Genomic DNA, 13,294 nt, shown 5'->3' on the forward strand with positions numbered 1-13,294 from the left:
TTCGGTAATAATAAAAATAAGTTAGATATATGGTTCTCAAAAAAAAAAAAAAACCTATTATGTAACTAATGATATACTATATAATCAACAAACTATAATTTGCCTTGGTAAATAAAAGCCAAAGCAAAATTAAGCTATTAGAGAGTTCACTTAATAAAAGTAAAAAAAAAAAAATTTGATAGCATCAAGTTATACGAATTGGATAAACACCACAATCGATTAGCCTTTTTCACAATTAATCAAATATGATTGACAAAATCAAGGCTCAAACTTTGCATAGAAAAAAAAAAATCAAAACCCTAAATGGAACATGTATCTAGCAAAGCAAAACATCATCACTTATTATTGCTCCCTAGTTTTGACATCACAAATTTTGGCATCATAGATTTAGAATATAATAAAAATTCTACAATATGATAGAAAGAGATATTATATCTGAGTCTCAGATCCAATCAACTTATGCTATTGCAATTAAAGAGTTAAAAAAGAAAAAGAACACATATCCAAACAATGAAGAGATTCATCTATAAATAAAATTTGTGGTCTCATCACAAACTATATTTTGGTTTGAAACTTCAATTAGAATGACAATAAGCAAAGACAACTAACCTAGTTCCTGCAACATTATGACCAAATTCATGAACATAATTGATATGATGATAGAAGTACATATATATCTAGCATCCACAAATAATAAACTGAAATCAGGCAGCTGCATAAGTTTCAATTAATTAGTAGGACTGTAAGAGGATTATAAAGGAAGATTATTTATATTTATCTTTTTTTTCCAGTTTCACCATCAGTAACATTTTTTTTATTTAAAAAAATATAGACATAAGGTGCATGTATTCGAAGATTGACAACTAAACACTCCCAAACTCAGAATAAACATAAAACAGAACAACACAATATAACAACAATAACAATATTCAATATTAAAATATAAGCATAAGCAACCATATAATAAATAATAAATAACTAAGCATAAGCATAAGCGGGAACATTTATATATAAGTCGTATTCATAATTCAATGAGCCAACGACATAGAAGTGTTATAACTATTTTCCTTTTCTAGCTGAGTTCCCTGGTATGGATTCTACTTCTACACCCAGATACGAAGAAGCTCCAGTGAGGTTAGTTCCTATTAATTATTAAATTCTCATTGATAACACTACTAATTAAGAGATGAACTTGTGAACTCTTTGCTTCTATTTCAGTGTTTTTTTCCATGCATTGTATATTATCTTAGAACCTTTCTTTGTCTTCTTAGGGAGGGAAACGAAGACGTGGCTAAGTTCAAAGAATCAATGGAAATCATTGTTATATTCTCGAACCTTCAGCTTTCTCTGATTTCCTTCTTCAAAGGTGATAAAGTAGGTCAAGATTACTTTTCATCCCACCCCAATGTTGCGAGGGCTATGGTTTTGTTGATTCAGCTCTTGTTCTTGGTGGGGCTTATGGGAACAATGCTTCCCGACCGCGTCCCAGGGAAGATCTTAGGGTGGATCATAATGAGTTGAGATTATTCAAGCTAAAGCTCAGCTTATTTAATTTATGAGCTCAATTCTAGGCTTAAGTTCACTTATTAACTCACGAGTTCAGCTTATCGAACTATTAACGAATCGAGTTGAAGTTGATTTATGAGATTTTTTGACTCACTTCCAACCTTAGATACAAGACCGTAAAAGAACCAATCTTAAATAGTAAAAGAATAAATATTTGAAAGGAGTTAAATCAGGAGCTACATAAATGCGTGTATTTAATAGATATATTTGTTATGCATAATTGTGGTATTATCATGAAGCACGAAGGCAAGCATGATGGCAAGTATGATGGGCATGGGAGGAGACTTTGGTATGCTGGGGAGTGGTCTAATGGAGAGCGCCATGGGTGTGGGTTCCGACTTCTTATTCTGCATCAAGATGCTTGTCCACAAACATCATTGGAAGATAGTTTTCTTGAAATTTGGTTTTGATTTTGTTTCCTCTTTTTTGATATTCTTAGATTAAAATTTGATTATAATTTTTTTTATTATAAAAGGATATTTTACGTTTAAATTAGTTGTTCTACTGAATCAAGCACATTATTCATTTATTTTCTTTATTCTATCAGTACGTTTAAATTATGCTCTCTAATACAATATATTTGTTATTAAAAAAAGAAGATTGTTGAATTAAGATTGATTATTTTATTATTGACAAATATAATTGTAAGGTTATTGGAATATATCCCAAATACTTTTTATGTGTTTAATATGTGTTATTAATAATGTAATAGGTATCTCCATGAGATCACGATGAATAAGCTGAAAACTCAAGTAATTTAGACTACATCTGACGTTAAAAGAGAAAAAAAAGATAGGATTAAGTATTTTTTGTTGTTCCTAACATTTTGGGTCAAAATTAAAATCGTCTCCGATTCTTTATTTTTTTGGAAAAATGATAAATAGGTCTTTGATATTTTTATTCGTGGACATTTTACTCTATCAGGATTGGAAAATACAACCTTCAAAATGCCTGACATATGGGTCCTTCCGTTCAATCAACTCTCTGATATTAAACGGATGATAAACCACTATTTTATGGTTTATATTGTGTTTAATTGTGTGGTTTTATCATGATCTTTACCCACTTATTCATTAATCTAGCATGCATTTATATTTCCTTCCTAAAATTATTGCATGATTGAAAACTTGCTTCCTAGAGACTTTTAATTATGTATTTTAATTTTCCTTTATTCCATTCGATGCCGTGATCTGTGTGTTAAGTGTTTCAGGCTTTATAGGGTATGAATGAGTTGGAGATTGGAAAGGAAGCTTGAAAAAATGGAAGGAACACAAGAAATTGAAGAGATGACCAGCGAGAAGTGACGCGGTCGCATGGCTCACGCGACCGCGCGAAAGAGAAGAAATCGTAGTGACGCGGCCACATGGCTCACGCGACCGCGCGGATTGGAATAGCACAAGTGACGCGGAGGCGTGGACGACGCGCACACGTGGCAAGGCAAAACGCCGAATGACGCGTCCGCATGAATGACGCGATCGCGTGACGTGCGCGATCTGCATAATCTGCAGAATTCGCTGGGGGCGATTTTGGGCCCTGTTTTGATCTAGTTTTCGGGCCAGAAAAGCAGACTAGAGCCAGAGAACATGCAGAAACCGAGGACAACATTCATTCTACACAATTTTAGTTTTTAGATCTAGTTTTACTCCTCCTCTAGGTTTTCTCTCTACACATTCATAGTTCTTAGGATTTTATTTTTATTGCTTTTTGCATTGGGATATTGAGAAGAGTTATTACCTCATCAAGACTTCGTCATTCTAGTTCGTTTTCTTTACTTGGCTCTTACTCTTCCATGTCCTTTAGTTTACTTAATTTTACTATTGGATTATTTTTAGAATTTATTAATACAAGGATTACATTTATTTTTAATTGATTTTGTTTATTTTTATTTATCATGTCTTTCTTTAATTCCCTTTCCTATGTTATGAATTCTACATTCACAATGAGCGAGTAGTTCCCTAACTTGACGGGGAGTTGATTGAAAGGAACCCTTGAGTTGGAATGCTTAAAAGAAAAATTGTAATTGGGTTTATTGTTGAATTGCCCTCTAGTCACTGACTCCAATACCTTTTAACTGAGTGGGTTGGACCTTGTGAATAGAAGTAGCATTCCAACTTGTTTGACTTTCCCTTACCTAGTAAGGGATAACTAAACAGGACAACCTTCAATTGTCAATTAATCTTGAGAGTACTCCAACAAGAATAGGGCTTCCAGCTAATCTACTCCCAGTCAAGGCTTTTATTTAAATTATTTAAATTCTCCAATTTAATTTCCTATTTAATCGATTCAAACCCTTTTTGAAAAACATCCGATTAATAAAATAGCACACCTTTCTGCAACTCGTTGGGAGACGACCTGGGATTTATACTCCCAGTATTTTAATTTTAATTTTTGTGACACCCTTCTAAATTGATAAGCGGATTTCTGGTTGGTTAAGAACTATACTTGCAACGCATATCTTATAACAATTCTTAACTCGCCAATTTTCGCCACGTCAATTTTTGGCGCCGTTGCCGGGGAGTTGCAATAGAGTGCTAAAGTTATTAATTGGAATTTATTTATTTGCATTTTATTTTATTTTGCTACTATGAGCTGCATGTTTCTTTCGTTAAATGACGCGTTCACTTCCTGATCCAAGCTTGCCAATATTCGATCCTGAGATTGAAAGAATTATTTCACGAATAAGGCGAGCTCGGCGTCGGTTAGTCCTCTCTGAGGGCGGATCTGAAACGTCAGTTGAGGAAAAAACCAGCTCCCGCTCTACTGATTCGGTTGATTTACGTGCAGGCGACATGGCAGCACCTAGGAGAGTTACTATCCAGGAGGAGGGAGCCCCTGATTTTACAATGCAGCCGTTTCAGGCGCATCACCCAGCGGTGGCTACAGACTTTGAAATAAAGACTGCACTGCTCAATTTGATGCCCAAGTTTCATGGCTTACCTGCTCAAGAGCCTATCAAGCACCTGAGAGATTTCCAAGCAGCCTGTTCTACTGTCAGGCGTGATGGTGCAGATGAAACTTCAATTTTGTTGAAAGCTTTCCCGTTTTCTCTTGAGGGAAAGGCAAGAGAGTGGTACTACACTCAACTCGCAGCAACTGTATCCGACTGGGATACACTTAGAAGAGAATTTTTGGAAAAATTCTTTCCAGCTGAAGTTACTGATAAACTGAGGAAAGACATTTCCATGATTGTTCAGGATGAATCCGAGACTCTCTATGAATATTGGGAGCGCTTCAATAATCTTCTGGAAGCATGCCCCCATCATATGATTGACAAGATAGTGTTACTCGGTTACGTCACACAGGGCATGAGGCCCCAAGATAAGACCACATTGGAAAGTGCTAGCAATGGGTCTATGAAGAAGTACAAGACTACTGATGAGGCATGGCAATTGATCAGCGACTTAGCTGAATCTACCAGGAACCACAGGCAGAAACAAGGTCGTTCAAAAGCTGTTGCAGAAGTATCCTCTAGCAGAGAGACTGCTGCTCTAACTCAGAGTATCTGTGAAATGACCAACTTGCTGAAGCAGATGCAATTGAATCAACAACAAGTTCAGCAAGCTCAACCTCCTCCACCGCAGCAAAGCCAACAGTTAGTCCCACAGAGAGTTTGCGGAGTCTGTGCTGATTATAGCCATTATACTGATGAATGCCCGCAGCTCCAGTAGGAAGACAACACCGTGGCATCCACTCATAACTTCTATGACCGTCCCAACCAAGGGTACAATCAAGGTGGCAATTATAGCCATGGATGGCAGGACAATTCTAACCAGAATTGGAGGGACAACAATAACAGAGGAGGCAGAGACAATCAGGGAAACCAGAAGTGGAACAATAACAATAACAGGCAGCAGAACCGGAACCAGCCTTACAGAACACCTCACCTGAGGCAATCCCAAGGACCACAGAATACCCAACAGCAGACCTCTCAAATTACTTATCATTCTTCATCTGCTAATGATGAGTTACTGTAATCTATTGATCGGAGACAACAGACCATGGAAAATAACCTTTATGCTACACTAAATGGTCTGAACTCTACCTTGCAAGCTCTTGTCTCACAGATTGGATCAATGAATAACTCCAGTAACCAACCTTTGAGCTCCACTGAAATCCCCTCTCAACCATTACACAATCCAAAGGGAGGCATTAATGCCATCACCCTAAGGTCCGGAACCACACTGTAGGAGAGGAATCAGGAGGAGCCAAACCCACCAGAACACGCCTCAGCTGAAGAGGTAGTGGAAATAGAAGATGTTGAAGAGGAAGAGGACATACAGGACATAGCTGAAAAAGAAGAAGCTCAACCACAAGAGAAAGCACCAAAAGGCGCAGACACTGCAGAAAACACCACCCCATTCCATTTCCACAACTTGCAAGGAAGCCCAGGAAGCAGCTGGAACCTGATCCCAAAATGGTAGAAATATTTAAAAAGGTTGAGGTAACTGTTCCTCTTTTTGATGTTATTCAACAGGTACCTAAATATGCAAAGTTTCTAAAAGATTTATGTATACATAAAGACAAAATTAATGAATTAGAAACTATTCCTTTAGGTAGTTCCATATCTGCTTTAATGGGAGGGTTACCTGAAAAGTGTAGTGACCCAGGTCCTTGTATAGTTAATTGTACTATTGGTGGTGTAGTAATTTCTGATTGCATGTGTGATTTAGGAGCATGTGTTAGTATAATGCCTTTGTCTATATATGATATTTTGAGGCTCCCTCCCTTAAAAAGGTCGGCAGCTCGTTTTGTGTTAGCAGATAAAAGCATTATTACAGTGGCTGGAGTTGCTGAAGATGTTTTAGTGGGAATCAAGGGGCTCACGTTTCCCACTGATTTTTATATCTTGGAGATGCCCCAAAATGACTCAGAGAAGCCATCATCAATCCTACTTGGAAGACCATTCCTGAAGACATCAAAGTTCAAATTGGATGCTTTTTCAGGAACATACTCTTTTGAAATAGATGGCCGAATAGTAATCTTCAATCTGAATGGAGTCATGAACCATCCTCCAGAAGATCATTCTATCTTTCAGTGTGACATCATAGATGAGCCTGTAGCTGAAGTTCACCAGGAGGAGTTAGAAGAGAAGCACACAGGACAAGGTCCGAGTGTGGGGACATTCTTGAACGACAATGAGGGCACTTTGCCATTTTCACCAGCTCCAGACAATCCAGAGCCTGCCCATGATCAGAAGTTAGAATTAAAGCCCCTTCCTCCACACCTCAAATATGCTTATCTTGAAGACGAGTAGAAGTTTCCAGTCATCATTGCAAGGGAACTCACTTCTCAACAAGAAGAGCAGTTACTTAGTGTGCTGAGGAGGCACAAGAAGGCACTTGGTTGGAGTTTGGCAGACATAGTAGGCATCAACCCTCAAGTATGTGAGCACAGAATATTTTTAGAAGAGGGAGAAAGACCTGTCCATCAACCCCAGAGAAGACTGAACCCCACTATCTTAGAGGTTGTCAAGAAGGAAGTGACCAGACTACTGGAGGCAGATATCATCTACCCCATTTCAGACAGTGAATGGGTTAGCCCAGTACAAGTGGTGCCCAAGAAGTCTGGAGTCACTACAGTGAAGAATGAGCATGGAGAGCTCATAGCAACCAAAGTACAGAACGCTTGGAGGGTCTACATTGATTACATGCGTCTCAATCAAGCTACCCGTAAGGATGATGAGCGGATATTTTATACGCTTTTTGGGGTTAATTTCATGTAGTTTTTAGTATGTTTTAGTTAGTTTTTAGTATATTTTCATTAGTTTCTAGGCAAAATTCATATTTCTGGACTTTACTATGAGTTTGTGTATTTTTTTGTAATTTCAGGTATTTTTTGGCTGAAATTGAGGGAGCTGAGGAAAAATCTGATTCAGGCTGAAAAAGGACTGCTGATGTTGTTGGATTCTGACCTCTCTGCACTCGGAATGAAATTTCTGGAGTTACAGGAGTCCAAACGGCGCGCTCTTAATTGCGTTGAAAAGTAGACATCCAGGGTTTTCCAGCAATATATAATAGTCCATACTTTGCTCAAGGATAGATGACGTAAACTGGCATTCAACGCCAATTCCATGTTGTAGTCTGGCGTAAACGCCAGAAACAGGTTACAAGTTGGAGTTAAACGCCCAAAACAGGTTACAACCTGGCGTTTAACTCCAAAAACAGCCTAAGCACGTGTAAAGCTTAAGTCTCAGCCCCATCACACACCAAGTGGACCCCAGAAGTAGATTTCTGCACTATCTATCATAGTTTACTCATTTTCTGTAAACCTAGGTTACTAGTTTAGTATTTAAACAACTTTTAGAGATTTACTTTGTACCTCATGACATTTTAGATCTAAAATTTGTACTCTTTGACGGCATGAGTCTCTAAACTCCATTGTTGGGAGTGAGGAGCTCTGCTGTGTCTCGATGAATTAATGCAATTATTTCTGTTTTCTATTCAAACACGCTTGTTTCTATCTAAGATGTTCATTCGCACTTCAATATGATGGATGTGATGATTCATGACACTCATCATCATCCTCAACCTATGAACACGTGCCTGACAACCACCTCCGTTCTACCTTTGATTGAATGAATATCTCTTGGATTCCTTAATCAGAATCTTCGTGGTATAAGCTAGAATCTATTGGCAGCATTCTTGAGAATCCGGAAAGTCTAAACCTTGTCTGTGGTATTCCGAGTAGGATTTAGGGATTGAATGACTGTGACGAGCTTCAAACTCACAAGGGTTGGGCGTAGTGACAGACGCAAAAGGACCAATGGATCCTATCAATTTGTGCACCAAGTTTTTAGCGCCGTTGCCGGGGATTGTTCGAGTTTGGACAACTGACGGTTTATTTTGTTGCTTAGATTAGGAAAAATTTTTCTTTTTGGTTTAGAGTCTTCTATTATTGTTTTTGGTTGAAAATTTTTTTTAAATCCTTATTTTCTCTTTTTATTTTTTTTTGAAAATTTTATAAACTGATAATTGAGTTTTTCTATTTGAGTTTAGTTTCATATTTTAAGTTTGGTGTCAATTGCATGTTTTTTTTATTTTTTATTTTCTTTTAAATTTTCGAATTGTTGTTCATTGTTCTTTCTTAATCTTCAAGTTGTTCTTGTTTGTTTTCCTTGTTTGATCTTTAGTTTTTCTTGTTTTGTGTCTTTTCTTGTTTTTCTTGTGTTTCTTCTTTTTAAAAAAAAATATCAGTTTCCAAAGAAAATTTTATTTATTACATACAATATTAAAACACTTTAAATTTATAGCTCAATTGGATAGAGCGTTGTGCTTATGTTCTTGGTAATTGGCTATCTCTTTTTAAAAATTTTTCAAAAATAATTTTTCTTTGATTAAATCTTGTGCCAAACTTTAAGTTTGGTGTTTTCTTGTTAATTTTTCTTTAGTTTTCAAAAATTTTATTTTGGTTTTCTAAAAATTTTAAGTTTGGTGTTCTATCTTCATGTTCTTGTTGTTCTTGTGAGTCTTCAAAGTGTTCTTGAGTCTTCCTTGTGTTTTGATCTTAAAATTTTTAAGTTTGGTGTTCCTTGGTGTTTCCCTCCAAAATTTTCGAAAATAAGGAACATTAGATCTAAAAATTTTAAGTTTTGTGTCTTTTGTGTGTTTTTCTCTTTCATCATAAAATTCAAAAATAAAAAAAATATCTTTTCTCTCTATTTTAAAGTGAATTTTTGAAAATTGCTTTTAAAATTCAGATTTCTATTTCAAAATTTAAAATCTTTTTCAAAAATCATATCCAAAGTTTTCTCTTTTTATAAAATAAAAATAAAAATATATTTTAATTGCAATTCACATCAATTCCCTTTTCTCCATCATGGACTTAAGTGGAAATGAGCAGTCCAGAAGGACTCTGGGGTCATATGCTAACCCCACTACTGCTTCATATGTGAGCAGTATCTGTATACCCTCCATTGGAGTCAGTAGCTTTGAGTTGAATCCTCAGCTCATTATCATGGTGCAGCAAAGTTGTCAGTATTCTGGTCTTCCACAGGAAGAACCTACAGAGTTTCTGGCACAGTTTTTGCAAATTGCTGACACAGTACATGATAAGGAAGTAGGTCAGGATGTCTACAGATTATTACTGTTTCCATTTGCTGTAAAAGACCAAGCTAAGAGGTGGTTAAATAACCAACCTAAGGCTAGCATAAGGACATGGAAACAGCTGTCAGAAAAATTCCTGAATCAATACTTCCCTCCAAAATGGATGACACAGCTAAGGCTAGACATCCAAGGCTTTAAACAAGGAGATAATGAATCTCTTTATGATTCCTGGGAGAGATACAAAGAGATGCTAAGAAAATGCCCCTCTGAAATATTTTCAGAATGGGTGCAGTTAGACATCTTCTATTATGGGCTTACAGATAAAGCTCAAATTTCTCTAGATCACTCAGCTGGTGGATCTATACACATGAGAAAGATAATTGAAGAGACTCAAGAGCTTATTGATACAGTTGCCAGAAATCAGCATCTGTACATAAGCAGTGAATCTTCCATGAAAGAAGAGGCTAAAACAGTAACTGCTGAACTCAATCCTGCAGAACAAATTACTGAATTCAATCAGCAATAAGACTTTCTAACAAAACAGCTGGCCGAATTCAAGGAGATACTACAAGACACAAGAATGGCTAATATAAATATGGAGGTACAGTTGAAGCAAACAGAACAACATTTATCAAAACAAATAACAGAAGAGTGCCAAGCAGTTCAATTAAGAAGTGGAAAAACATTAAATACCTCACTTCAAGGCAGCAGGAAGCCAAGAAATGAACAAACTGCTATCCAAAATCCCTCTGAGGATAGTAAGAGCCCAGAGAGGAATAACTCTGGCGTTCAAACGCCAGAAACAAGCAAGGAGTTGGCGTCAAATGCCAATTGGAAGCTCAGTTCTGGCGTTCAAACGCCAGAAACAAGTAAGGAGTTGGCGTCCAACGCTACTTTAGCTTCTAACCCTGGAATTCAAATTCCAGTAAGGGATCAGACACACACAAGTGCTGATAACAACCCCTCTAAAAAGGCTTCTCCAACCACCTCTGTAGGAAATAAACCTGCAGCAACTAAGGTTGAGGAATATAAAGCCAAGATACCTTATCCTCAGAAAATCTGCCAAGAGGAGCAGGATAAGCAATTTGCTCGCTTTGCTGATTATCTCAGGACTCTTGAAATAAAGATTCCATTTGTAGAGGCACTTGAGCAAATACCTTCTTATTCCAAGTTCATGAAAGAGATCTTGAGTCATAAGAAGGATTGGAGAGAAACCGAAAGAGTTCTCCTCACTGAAGAATGCAGTGCAGTCATTTTGAAAAGCTTTCCAGAAAAACTTAAAGATCCCGGGAGCTTTCTGATACCATGCACATTAGAGGGTAATTGCACCAAGACAGCTTTATGTGATCTTAGGGCAAGCATCAACCTAATACCTGCATCCACTATCAGAAAGCTTGGCTTAATTGAATAAGTTAAACCAACCCGGGTATGTCTCCAACTTGCTAATGGCTCCATTAAATACCCATCAGGCGTGATTGAGGACATGATTGTCAGGGTTGGGCTATTCGCCTTTCCCACTGACTTTATAGTGCTGGAAATGGAGGAGCACAAGAGTGCTACTCTCATTCTAGGAAGACCTTTCCTAGCAACTGGACGAACTCTCATTGATGTCCAAAAGGGGGGAAGTAACCTTGAGAGTCAATGAGGATGAGTTTAAGTTGAATGCTGTCAAGGCCATGCAGCATCCAGACACATCAAAAGACTGCGTAAAAGTTGATCTCATTGACTCTTTGGTAAAGGAGGTCAACATGGCTGAGAGTCTCAAATCAGAGCTGGAAGACATCTTTAAAGAAGCTCAGCCTGATTTGGAGGGTTCAGAGGAATTGAAAGATCCTCTGAGACTTTCTCAGGAAGAGGAGAAACCTCCTAAACCCGAGCTCAAGCCATTACCACCATCCCTGAAATATGCATTTCTGGGAGAAGGTGACACTTTTCCAGTGATCATAAGCTCTGCTTTAAATCCACTGGAAGAGGAGGCACTAATTCAAGTGCTAAGGACACACAAGACAGCTCTTGGGTGGTCCATAAGTGACCTTAAAGGCATAAGCCCAGCTAGATGCATGCACAAAATCCTATTGGAGGATGATGCTAAGCCAGTGGTTCAACCACAGAGGCAGCTAAATCCAGCCATGAAGGAAGTGGTGCAGAAAGAGGTCACCAAATTACTGGAGGCTGGGATTATTTATCCTATTTCTGATAGCCCCTGAGTGAGCCCTGTTCAAGTTGTTCCTAAGAAGGGAGGCATGACAGTGGTTCATAATGAAAAAAATGAACTGGTTCCTACAAGAACAGTTACATGGTGGTGCATGTGTATTGACTACAGAAGGCTCAACACAGCCACCAGAAAGGATCATTTTCCTTTACCATTCATAGACCAGATGCTAGAGAGACTAGCAGGTCATGAATATTACTGCTTTTTGGATGGCTATTCAGGTTACAACCAAATTGCAGTAGATCCTTAGGACCAAGAGAAAATAACATTTACATGTCCTTATGGAGTATTTGCTTACAGAAGAATGCCTTTTGGTCTGTGTAATGCACCTGCAACCTTTCAGAGGTGCATGCTCTCTATCTTCTCTGATATGGTAGAGAAGTTTCTGGAAGTCTTCATGGAGGACTTTTCAGTATTTGGAGACTCATTCAGCTCCTGCCTTGACCATTTAGCACTTGTTCTAAAAAGATGCCAAGAGACCAACCTAGTTTTAAACTGGGAAAAATGTCACTTTATGGTGACTGAAGGAATTGTCCTTGGGCATAAAATTTCAAACAAGGGAATAGAGGTAGATCAAGCTAAAGTGGAAGTAATTGAAAAATTACCACCACCTGCTAATGTTAAGGCAATCAGAAGCTTTCTGGGGCATGCAGGATTTTACAGGAGGTTTATAAAGGATTTTTCAAAAATTACAAAACCCCTGAGCAATCTGCTAGCTGCTGACACGCCATTTGTGTTTGACACAGAGTGTCTGCAGGCGTTTGAGACTCTGAAAGCCAAACTGGTCACAGCACCAGTTATTTCTGCACCTGACTGGACTTTACCATTTGAACTAATGTGTGATACCAGTGACCACGCCATTGGTGCAGTACTGGGGACAGAGGCATGACAAGCTTCTGCATGTCATTTATTATGCTAGCCGTATTTTAAATGATGCCCAGAAAAATTACACAACCACAGAAAAAAAATTGCTTGCAGTGGTTTATGCCATTGACAAGTTTAGATCATACTTAGTAGGATCAAAAGTGATTGTGTACACTGACCATGCTGCTCTTAAATATCTACTCATAAAGCAGGATTCAAAACCCAGGCTCATAAGATGGGTGTTGCTTCTGCAAGAGTTTGATATAGAAATAAGAGACAAAAAAGGGACAGAGAACCAAGTGGCTGATCATCTATCCCGGATAGAACCAGTGGAAGGGGAGTTTCCCCCCTCTATTGAGATCTCTGAGACCTTTCCGGATGAGCATTTGTTTGCCATTCAAGAAACACCATGGTTTGCAGACATTGCAAACTATAAAGCTGCAAGGTTCATACCCAAGGAGTACAGCAGGCAGCAAAAGAAAAAATTAATTACTGATGCAAAGTACTACTTGTGGGATGAACCCTATCTCTTTAAGAGATGTGCAGACGGAATAATCCGTAGGTGTGTGCCTAGGGAAGAAGCACAGAGGATCTTATGGCATTGCCATGG

This window comes from Arachis ipaensis, chromosome B08, assembly GCF_000816755.2.
Source record: "Arachis ipaensis cultivar K30076 chromosome B08, Araip1.1, whole genome shotgun sequence".
In the NCBI taxonomy this organism is placed as follows: Eukaryota; Viridiplantae; Streptophyta; class Magnoliopsida; order Fabales; family Fabaceae; genus Arachis; species Arachis ipaensis.